The 12563-nt window shown below is 34.5% G+C and overlaps 1 long non-coding RNA gene across 1 annotated transcript in view; it reads left to right on the top strand.

Annotated features, from left to right (window-relative positions):
• The window catches only part of LOC309653140, an 803279-nt gene that overhangs the window by 295846 nt on the left and 494870 nt on the right, over nucleotides 1-12563 (top strand). The gene's annotated exons all lie outside the window — the stretch shown is intronic.

The following is a 12563-nucleotide window of genomic DNA, read 5'->3' as shown; positions in this document are numbered from 1 at the left end:
CAAGGTAGTTATAAATGAGGTCTCCCTTCCTGAGTTTGAGTTTTTCAATTATATATCTAACCCCTTATCTCATTCCTATCACTCTTTGGAGATTTATTCCCCCAATATTTTACAGAGATGACAGGATACCTACGAACTTGTCCACTGCATAGTATTGAGCATCCTAGAGGGCAGTGATACAATTCCTGATGATCCAGGAACTAATTTCTTCCCTGCCTCAGCTTGGGGAAGTAATTTTCAAGCTTTTGATTCCAAAGAGTGAGTTCTATATATGATGTGTGCTCTTTGCTGATATAGCATTATAATTATTTTTTAATGTTGCAGACCTGTAAACGTATATAATCATAAACCCTTTATTGCAGATGTAGTTCTATGTAACTGGGAGACTAGGTGTCTATAGTTGGCATAACAAACCAAGAACATCAACACAGGTAGCATTTTTGAAAACTGGACAGTAATATTTTAGAAAGAGCAGGGAAGAAATTAATTGCTAAACATTTTGTTTCTGTGAACTAATTCTGACATTAGTTGGTGTGGTTATTTTTGCTGTTTCTCAAATTGAAAGCTGTGGCCTCCAATTTCTGAAAGAAAAATCAGTTTTGTTGCACAAGAGACTTATACAACATAATATGTCAAAAGGTCAATAAGCATAGTATATTTTTAGCTACAGTTTTGTTGCTTTTAAAGAGACCTTGTAAAATGCACCAACAATCTTGAAACAGAATCCAATACTTATCAATACAATATATGGAACACAAGAGTATTTTTTTTTAATTTTTAGTAAGATTGGAGGACAGTTACAAAGAAAATCTTCACATGGTGCAATATGATTCTTTTAAGACTCAGAAATATTAGAGACTAGATGTGGTCTTTCTGATTCCCGTTATGTTTTTGGAGTAATCATCCACATAATTAAATTGACAAACCATTGGGAATAATATATTGAAATCAGTTATTTTAGTACTCTTAAGAAATACTCATGAACTCCCCCACTCTTTTCCCCATATTTTAAAGTTATAGAGCACTCCTAACTTTGTAACTGTGTCTGCTTCCCAGAGAACAAATGCCAGCACAATTGGTGCCACAAGTGGTTCGAAAGAGTAGCTGGGAAAGGTAGGCTAATTGCATATCTTACACACTGTAAAAAGCTTCCATATATTAGACCTAGAAGAAATGAAATATGTTAGTGACGAAAATTTCTTTGATGGTTGGAAAGACAATTTCAATTTCAATTTAATGCTTTCAAATTTATAGAGTATCAGGTTTGTCATTAGCAAAATCGATTGCCCTATCATCCTAAAAGTGTTTGAGATGAAGATACAGTGCTTTTTATCTGTGCGTTTTTGTGATATTTTGTGATAGTGTAGCTCTTTTCCCTAAACAAGTAATATAAAATGAGTATATATGTACGTATTCAACAGATCGTATGAAAAGTCTATTTTGAGCTAGAATATACTTCAATTAATAATGCTTCTTTCCTTTTGATAGAATTATTGTTTAGAAGCCTATGATGTATGCCACTGATAGTAAGGTTAACATATACCAGAATTTTTCAAAGTGCATGGAACTTTGAGACATTTTCACAAGATTCAGGAAGTCTAATTATTTTTAATAATAATTTTAGGACTTTATTTGCTTTTTTGATACATTAATATTTACATTAATGATGAAAAGGCAGTGGTGGGTAAAACTGCTGGTACCTTAACATGAATCAAGCTAGAGATGCAAAGCTGTTCTAGTAGTTCTTGTATTCTTCAACATTATACACTTGCTGCAGATAAAAAAAAAAAGATTGATTTCATTACTTAAGGATGTTCTTGATAAAACAATAAAAATTATTAATTTTATTAAATCTTGGCCATAATATACGTCTTTTTTATTATTCTGCATAATGAAATGGAAATATAGATAAAGAACTTATGTTGCATACTAAAGTATGCAACTCTTCTCATTAGTTTTTGTTTTGGAAATATACATATACTTTTAATAAAAATACGTTGTTTATGTAATATCTAATGGGTTGTTACAGTTATTTTTAAATAAATATATTTTTTAAATTTCTCTTTTAATTTTTAATATGATAAATATTGATAAATATAACCCACATAAACAAAGTTATGTGCAGCCATCAATTTTTAAGGGGATCATGATACCAAAATGTCTGAGAACTGCTGAATCAATGATCTCCTTTTCCCTAATTATAATTTCTAGTTCACATAAAATTATATATTCCTAGAAAAATACATAATAATAAAAATGGAAGAGTTGTAAAGAATAAAAGCTTCTAGAAAATATAATAATTATAATTTTGAGGTCCACTTAGTTATAGGATAAGAGAAATTAGGTAGTCTATATGTATAAATTGTGTTTTGAAAATTTGGGTTAATTAGCTATACTGTAAGCTACTTTAACATTTAATATTGTTCCCTTCTTACAAGCAGAAGTAAATATGAAAAGAATTATTTCTAAAAGAGGTAATCTCCAAGCAAAAGAATGAAAACTGAAATACAGATAGAACTGTTAGGCTTACTGTTAAAGGGGACTTGTTATTTTATCTTTAATATTAAATTTCTTAAGATCTACAAGGGTTCATTTAGTTCTGCTGACTTTGGTAGCTCTCATTTTGCATCCAACTTATTTACATTTATTTGATAAGGAAACATAGAATTAATTTACGTTCTAATGAAAGATTTCCTATTCTCTCACGTATAGAACTGAAGCACATCCTCTCATTTGATGCAGATTGAATTTTTGAAAAGATTTTTAAGCATTGTTTGTCTTTGAAGTTCTCAAAAAGTCATCATCTTGTTGAAAACAATTGATTTGGGGCTAAGGTTATAAACTACTGTTAATGGTCATCTCACCTCCAGAACAAAGAATAAATAAATAAATAAATAAATAAATAAATAAATCTTTGTAATGTATTTATTTGAATACTCCTAAGCTATTAAAATACTGCAAGCAGGTTTTATCATTTGTTCAAGGTTTCAGTTGGACACAAATACAACCCAACAAAACAAAATCACAGATTACTGGTTAAATCCATCACCTTCATACTTGTACAACTTACGATTAACATTCAGCTATACTATGAAATCAGAGAGAAAACAACTTATAACATTTAAAAACATTCCACAACCAAGGATACTTTTGCTACAAAAAAATACAATAAATAAAATATATAAATGTTCAGCAGGAGCCACTGGTTGTTCTTTAATGCTCCACAAGCCATGCTATGGTTTAATCCAGAAACCAGGGATATTATACAGGAAAAACCATCACTTCAGAAAATAAAAAAAATCAAAATCTTGCCAGTGGGAAACGTGGTCCAGTAACTAGAAAATATACAAAACATTAATAATTATATCAATTATCTTTACCCCTTGAATAATACATTTCATCAAGAGCTTGAGCAATTGATACTTTTCTTTTTAGTATGCCCATTCACCAATAAACACATCATATTGTGTAAAGCAGGAAGTAAAGGGAAAAAATTAGGGAGACAGAGGAGTATGGAGAAACAAGAGAAAAAGAATGAAGTAGTGAATATTTTCAAACTCTTTGGACCTAAGATTTTAATTGATTTTCAATACAAAACTACTACTAAATGAATATTGATCCAAAGGTAAGGGTTTTTGGAAATATTTTGGTACTGCTTCCATAACCTTTTACTTCCGACATTCATTATCTACAAATAAAATACAGGCTCTTCCCCTAAATATTCCCCCTGAAAACCACCTGACATTTTAGGTACAAGATTTCACAGGAATATTTCAAATTCCTCAACAGTCTTAATGATTATTTGTAAAATCCCCTCAGAATGGTATATCAAATCCTGATGGTTTGAGATTATGGGTGTCTGAATATAGTGTTTTGTATATTCAGATGAGCTTTCCTTAACACCCCTTCTCTAATGAATACAGTATTTTTGGAAGAGTTTGAGAAGGATTGGAATTGTCTTCTCTGAATGTTTCATAGAATTCCCTAGGAAAACCATCTCTTCCTTGGCTTTTCTTTATTGGGAATTTTTTGATTACTGATTCAATGTCCTTACTAAATATAGTTTTGTTCAGACTTTCTGTTTCTTCATGGTTCAGTCTTGGTAGGTTCATGTTTCTAGAACTTTATCTATTTCTTCTAGGCTATTCTTTTTTTTTTTTTTTTTTTGCCTTTTAACTGTTTACAATCTCTTAAGATCATTTTTATTTCTGTGGCATCAATTGCAATGTCTCCTCTTTAATTCATGATTTTATTTATTTGACTTTTCTGTCCTTTTTCCTTAGTCTAGTAAAAAATTTCTCAATCTTATTATATTTTCAAAAAACCAATTCTTAGCTTTATTTTTTCCATTGTTTTCTATTTTTAATTTTTCATTATTTCTGCTACAATCTTTATTATTTTAATCTTTCTGATCCATTTAAGTTTAGTGTTTTCTTCTTTTTCAGTTTCCTTGAGATACAAAGTTAGGTTGATAATTTGAGATCTTTTTTCTTTGGTAATGTAGTAGATGTTTATTGCTTTAAACTTCACTCTTAGTAGTGCATTTGCTGCATTCCATAAGTTTCAGTATGTTGTGTTTTCAATTTTGTTTTTTTTGAGATATTTTCTAATTTCTCTTTTGATTTATTTTGTGACCCATTGTTATTCAGGAATGCATTGTTTAGTTTCCACATATTTATAAATTTTCCAGTTTTCCTCCTATTATTGATTTCTAGTTCTATACCATTATGGAAGAAAAAGATATTTGGTAAGATATCAATCTTCTTAAATTTTCTAGGACTTGCATTATGACTTAACATATGATTTACCCTGGAGAATGTTCTATCTGCACTTGAGAAGAATGTATAATCTATTTGTTGGGTTTAAATTCTGTTTCTATCAGTTAGGTCCATTTGGTCTCTGGTGTTATTCAATTCCACTGTTTCTTTGTTGATTTTCTGTCTGATTGATCTATCCGTTATAGAAAGTGGGGTATTAAAGTCTCCTATTGTTATTTTATTAATGTCTTTTTCTCTCTTCAGTTCTGTCAGTGTTTGCTTTATATATTTAGGTGTTCTAATGTTGAGGATATATGTGTGTGTATATATATATATGTATAATTTTTATATCTTCCTGGAGGAGTGACCCTTTTGTCATTATGAAATGTCTTACTTTGTGTGTTGTGAGAGTTTTTGACCTGAAGTCTATTTTGTCTGATGTAAGTATAGCCATCCCTGTTCTCTTCTGGTTACAATTTGCATGGAATATCTTATTCCATCCTTTTACTTTCAGCTTAAGGTGAGTATCTTATAGACAGTATGTAGAATTCTTTTCTTTTTAATCCATTCAGCTGTTCTGTGTCTTTCACTTGGGGTAGGGGGGTTAATTCATATACATTGAAAGTAATTATTAATAGGGAACGGTTTACTGTTGCTATTTTGTTAATTGTTTTCTCTTTGTTTTGCAGTTCTTTTGTTGCTCTTTTTCTATTTTCAGTTTGTATTAATATGCTTTATTTTTCCCCTTCTCTTTTTCATTTTTGTAACTTATATGCATATTATCTTTGTGGTTACTATGGGATTACATAAATATCTTACAGTTTTAACCATCTGTCTTAAGCTGATAACAAGTTAACTTCAGTTGCATATGAAAACTCTACACTTAACCTGTCTCCCTTGACATTATATGTTATCTGTGTCACAGTTTACACCTGTTTGTACCTCCTGTTTATACTTATTAATATATTTTAATAATTTTCTCTTTCAACTTTTACATGAGAGTTAAAAGTGATTTATCCACCCCACTACGATAATACAATATTTTGTATTTTTGTATATATTTACTTTTAACAATAAGTTTTATACTTTCTTATGTTATTGTACTGTTGTTTAGCGTCCTTTCATTTCAAGTTGAAAATTTCCTTTGTATTTCTTGTAATGCAGGACTAGGGGTGATGAACTCCATCAACTTTCATTTGTTTGGGAAAGTCTTTATCTTTCCTTCAGTTTTTAAAGGCAGTTTTGCCAGGTAGAGTATTCTTGATTGGCTGTTCATTTTTTTTCCTTTTATTACTTTGAATATATCATCCCACTCCCTTCTAACATGCAAGACTTCTGCTGAGAAAAAATTCTCTTGTATGGGAGCTCTATTGTATGTAGACCCCAGGGGACTAGTGTATATTTGACCCTGTCAACTCAGAGAAAGGTGAGTTAGCAGCCAGAGCCTCTGGTATCATCCAGAAGTTGGGGTGCTAGATTTGCAGTCCAACCCTTCACTCCTCAGGTAGAGAATGATTGTTGGGGTTCCCTCCTTATCTTACGGCACTGTGCTAGGCATAGTGATAATGATAAAAGTGTGTTTCTGCTTTTTCTACCAGTTTTGATGTGGGTAGTTTCACACTTACCAGGGACACAGGAACCTCTAAACAAGTTTATGAATTTTTCACAGAGGGAATTGATCTGTGTGTTACTGTTGAATCAGTGTCTCCATGGGGAGAGGAGAGTCCAGAATATTCTTCTTCATTATCTTGCAGTCATCGCTCTGTTAAAACTCCTTCTAGGAGAACAAACCTAATTATATTAAGGTTGCGATTGCTTTAAGAACAAAAGATTTTTTCCAAATGATTAAATTTCTCACAGTTAAATTATATAAATGCAGTTTCCATTTGTTTACTGGTATTTTTATTCTTTATAACAATCTAATTGAGATGTATAATTAAAGAGGGGTATGCTAAATACAATCGTCCCATTCCAAAAGAAATAGTAAGTCGAGGGTATTCACTTTTGAAAAACTAGATAACGTAGCTTTTTATTATAACACTTTTATCACTGTTCAGTATTCTATGCACTCATCTGGAGTTGACACAGAGAAAAAAGATGTACCCAATAAATCTAGCCTTTATGGCCTCCTCTAAAAGTAAGACAAAAATTCTTATTATAGAACAATTTGTGTCATCTTTTGATTGAATAGAATCTTTCCTTCACTACTTATGAAGATTATTCAATACCTTTCAATTTCCAGCATAAGAGCTATGCTAAACCTATAAATGGAAGTTGCTCCTAAGTTGTAATGCAAAAGGAATAGAAGATGAAAAATGTACAATGGCAAAAACCATCTGGTGTGCATACTGATGGGGAAGGCAAAGTAAATGTAGCATTATTTAAACCAACAATTTTCAATCTTTTTCCCAACATACTATGGGTAACATTTAAATGTACAATCACTAGCACATTTGTCTCCTTTTATACACTTTGTTTTTCTTTAATTATATATGGCAAACTTATATTGTATAGACTACTGGATGAGGAGGTAAAAGTCCTGCTAGGTTCTAATCTTGTCTCTGCCAACTAATAGTTGTCTCTTTAATCATTCTGAACCTCTATATCTTTATGATTAAAGAAGGTAGGGGGCAAGATGAGTCAAGATGTGAGTCAAGATGGTGGCATGGGAAGACGTGGAGTTCACGAATCCCCACAAACAGGGCACCTGCCAGATGCTGGTGGGGTACCTAGACACCCAAGTAGATGGGAGGAGGTCCCAAGTTACCAGTTAGGACATGGGGGAACTGAGGGGGGAGGAGAAGTGGAGGCTAGACAGGACCAGTGCCCCTGAGGGGTGACTGGGAGGGGCAAGGGGTTACCACACCTGGAGGGAACCTTGGAGGCTCAGAGGATCAGGGGGGAACGTGCCTAGCAATTCCCCTACCCAATCAGGACCTGGGAAGCCTGCAGGGCTACCACACCAGGTCCTCCACCCTCCGAGGCCCCCTTCAGGCCACTTTGGTCTTCCAGGTGTAGGAGGGAGAAGAGGAGGAGAGGCAGATGGGGAGGGTCCCTCTGGGGTTGGAGCCTCAGGGGGATGCAGAGGGCGTTTCCCCCACCCACTCGGCCCCAGGAAGCCTGTTGGGCTTCAGAAGCCCCCTCTGGTTTCATGGCTCCTAAGGGCATGGTGGGGGAAGAAGAGATGCAAATGGGGAGGGTCCCTGCAGGATCAGAGGATCAGGGGGCAATGTGCTTAGCATTTCCCCAGCCCAACTGGCCCCAGTGAGCCAGCTGGGGTCTTGGACCTAGTCTTCCAACCTCCAAGGCCAGAGGCATTTCTGGGAGCCTCCTGCTGTGTAGAACCTAAGCTCCACCCCTCATACCCTAGGGCCTTTTCAGTCCCTGTGGGTCTTAAGCATGGGCCCCAACCACTGCCTAAACCCCACCACTTCCCAAGCCCCGCCCCCACAGCCAAGGCCTTTTCTGGCTTTTTTTTTTTTTTTTCTCCTCGTTTTTACTCTTGTGGTTCTGTTTTACCTTCCGGTTGTTGTTTCATCTATATTTTTTATTATTTATTCTTTCTAACATATCTGTTAGTTTTCTAATCTTATTTTATTTTTTATTCTTTGTTATTGTTTTGCACATTTTTTTAATTTTTTCTTTCCTTTTATTTTTTTTTGCTGCCCTGTGTGGTTTGCAGGATTTGGTTCATGAGCTGGGGGTTGGGCCAGAGCTCCTGTGGTAGGAACTCCAAGTCTGAACCACTGGACTAACAGAGAACCTCAGACTCCAGGGAATATTCATCAGAGTGAGGTCTCCCAGAGGTCCTCATCTCAGCACCAAGACGCAGCTGTACCCAACAGCCTACAAACTCTAGTGCTGGAAGCCTCAGGCCAAACAACCAGTAAGACAGGAACACAATCTCACCTATCAAAAATTTTTAAAAAATGAGATGACAAAAAAATATGTCACAGATGAAGGAGCAAAGTAAAAACCTACAAGACCAAATAAATGAAGAGAATATAGGCAACCTACCTTAAGAAGAATTCAGAGTAATGATAGTAAAGATGATACAGAATCTCAAATAAAGAATGGGGGCACACATGAGAAAATACAAGAAATGTTTAACAAAGATCTACAAGAGCAGAAGAACAAAGAGAGATGAACAACACAATAATTGAAATGAAAAATACACTAGAAGGAATCAAAAACAGAATAACTGAAGACAGAAGAATGAATAAGTGAGCTGGAAGACAGAATGGTGGAAATAACTGCTGATGAACAGAATAAAGAAAAAGCAATGAAAAGAACTGAAGACAATTTCAGAGACCTCTGGGGCAACGTTAAATGCACCAACATTAAAACATAGGGGTCTCAGAAGAAGAAGAAAAAAAGAAAGTGTCTGAGAAAATATTTGAAGAGATTATAGTCAAAAACTTCCCTAACATGGGAAAGGAAATAGTCAGTCAAGTCCAGGAAGTGCAGACAGTCCCAAACAGGCTAAATCCTAGGCGAAACACAACAAGACACATATTAATCAAAGTAATAAAAATTAAATTCAAAGAAAGAATATTAAAAGCAGCAAGGAAAAACCAACAAATAACATAGAAAGGAATCCCCTTAAGGTTATCAGCTGATTTTTCAGCAGAAACTCCACAGGCGGGAAGGGAGTGACAGGATATATTTAAAGTGATGAAAGAGAATAACCTACAACCAAGATTACTCTAACCAGCAAAGATCTCATTAAAACTCAACAGAGAAATCAGAAGCTTTTCAGACAAGCAACAGTTAAGAGAATTCAGCAACACCAAACCAGCTTTACAACAAATGCTACAGGAAATTATCTAGGTGGGAAACACAAGAGAAGAAAAAGACCCACAAAAACAAACCCAAAACAGTTAAGAAATGTTAATATGAACATAAATATTGATAATAACCTTGAATGTAAATGGATTAAATGCTCCAAACGAAAGACATAGCTGGCTGAATGGATACAAAAACAAGACCCATATAAATCCTGTCTACAAGAGACCCACTTTAGACCTAGGGAAACATACAAACTGAAAGTCAAGGGATTGAAAAAGATATTCCATGCAAATGGAAATCAGAAGAAAGCTGGAGTAGCAATACTCATATCAGATAAAATAGACTTTAAAATAAAAAATGTTACAAGAGATAAGGAAGGAAACTACATAATGATCAAGGGATCAATTCAAGAAGAAGATATACAAATTATAAACATATATGCACCCAACATAGGAACACCACAATACATAAGGCAAATGCTAACAGCTATAAAAGAGGAAATCGAAAGCAACACACTACTAGTGGGGGACTTTAACACCAAACTTACACCAATAGACAGATCATCCAGACAGAAAATTTATAAGGAAAAACAAGCTTTAAATGACACAACAGACCCAATAGATTTAATTGATATTTATAGGACATTCCATCCAAAAACGGCAGATTACTCTTTCTTCTCAAGTCCATGTGGAACATTCTCCAAGGTAGATCACATCTTGGGTCACAAATAAAGCCTTGGTAAATTTAAGGAAATTGAAATTATAACAAGTATCTTTTCTGACCACAAAGCTATGAGACTGGAAATCAATTACAGGAAAAAAAAAAAAGGCTGTAAGAAACACAAGTACATGGAGGCTAAACAGTCTGCTACTAAATAACAAAGAGATCACTGAAGAAAGCAAAGAAGAAATAAAAAATACACAGAAACAAATGACAATGAAAACAGGACGAAGCAAAACATATGGGACACAGCAAAAGCATTTCTGAGAGGGAAGTTTCTAGCAATTCAATCTCACCTCAAGAAACATGAAAGACCTCAAATAAACAATCTAACTTTACACCTAAATCAACTAAAGAAAGAAGAACAAAGAAAACCCAAAGTCAGTATAAGGAAATAAATAATAAAGTTCAGAGCAGAAATAAATGAAATAGAAATGAAGAAAACAACAGAAAAGATCAATAAAACTAACAGTTGGTTCTTTGAGAAGATAAACAAAATTGATAAGCCCTTAGCCAGACTCATCAAGAAGAAAAGGGAGAGGACTCAAATCAATAAAATTAGAAATGAAAAAGGAGAAATCACAACTGATACCACAGAAATGCAAAAGATTATAAGACACTACTACAAACAACTATATGCCAATAAAATGCACAACCATGAAGAAACAGACAAATTCTTGGAAAGGTACAACTTTCCAAGACTGAACAAGGAAGAATTAGAAAATATAAAGAGACCTATCACAAGTAATGAAATTGAAACTGTGATTAAAAACCTTCCCACAACAAAAGTCCAGGACCAGATGGCTTTACACGTGAATTCTATCAAACATTTAGAGAAGAGCTAACACCTATCCTTGTCAAACTCTTCCAAAAAGTTGCAGAGGGAGGAACACTCCCAAATTCGTTCTACGAAGCCACCATCAACCTGATACCAAAACCAGGCAAAGATATCACACAAAAATTTACAGAACAATATCACTGATGAACATAGATGCAAAAATCCTCAACAAAATACTAGCAAACAGAATCCAACAACACATTAAAAGGATCATACACCATGATCAAGTGGGGTTTATCCCAGGGGTGCAAGGATTCTTCAATATTCACAAATCAATCAATGTGATACACCATATTAACAAACTAAGGAATAAAAACCATATGATCGGGGCTTCCCTGGTGGTGCAGTGGTTGAGAATCTGCCTGCCAATGCAGGGGACACGGGTTCGAGCCCTGGTCTGGGAAGATCCCACATGCCGCGGAGCGACTAAGCCCGTGAGCCACAATTGCTGAGCCTGCGTGTCTGGAGCCTGTGCTCCGCAACGGGAGAGGCCACGATAGTGAGAGGCCCGCGCACTGCGATGAAGAGTGGTCCCCACTTGCCGCAACTAGAGAAAGCCCTCGCACAGAAACGAAGACCCAACACAGCCATAAATAAATAAATAAATAAATAAATAAAATTAAAAAAAAAAACATATGATCATCTCAATGGATGCAGAAAAAGCTTTTGACAAAATTCAACACCCATTTACGTAAAACTCTTCAGAAAATGAGCATAGAGGGAAACTACCTCAACATAATAAAAGCCATATATGACAAACCCACATCAAACATCATTCTCAATGGTGAAAAACTGAAAGCATTTCTACCAGGATCAGGAACAAGACAAGGTTGTCCACTCTCACCACTCTTATTGAACATAGTTTTGGAAGACCTAGCCATGGCAATCAGAGAAGAAAAAGAAATAAAATAATACAAATTGGAAAAGAAAAAATAAAACTGTCACTGTTTGCCGATGACATGACACTATACATAGAGTATCCTAAACATGCCACCAGAAAACTACTAGAGCTAATCAATGAATTTGGTAATGTTGCAGGATACAAAATTAATGCACAGCAATCCTTTGCGTTCCTATACACTAACAATGAAAAATCAGAAAGAGAACTTAAGGAAACAATCCCATCCACCATCACAACAAAAAGAATAAAGTACCTAGGTATAAACCTACCTAAGGAAGCAAAAGACTTGTACTCAGAAAACTATAAAACACTGATGAAAGAAATCAAATATGATACAAACAGATGGGGAAATATACCATGTTCTTGGATTGGAAGAATCAATATTGTGAAAATGACTATACTACCCAAAGCAATTTACAGATTAATTCAATTCCTATCAAATTACCAATGGCATTTTTCACAGTACTAAAACAATAAATTTTGCAATTTGTATGGAAACAGAAAAGACCCAGAATACCCATAGCAATCATGAGAAAAAAGGAGCTGGAGAAATCAAGCT

The sequence above is a fragment of the Balaenoptera physalus genome (assembly GCF_965194825.1).
Source record: "Balaenoptera physalus genome assembly, chromosome: X".
Lineage (NCBI taxonomy): Eukaryota > Metazoa > Chordata > Mammalia > Artiodactyla > Balaenopteridae > Balaenoptera > Balaenoptera physalus.
Note: the sequence above shows the minus strand (reverse complement) of the source record. Positions and strands in the feature narration are given on the sequence as shown.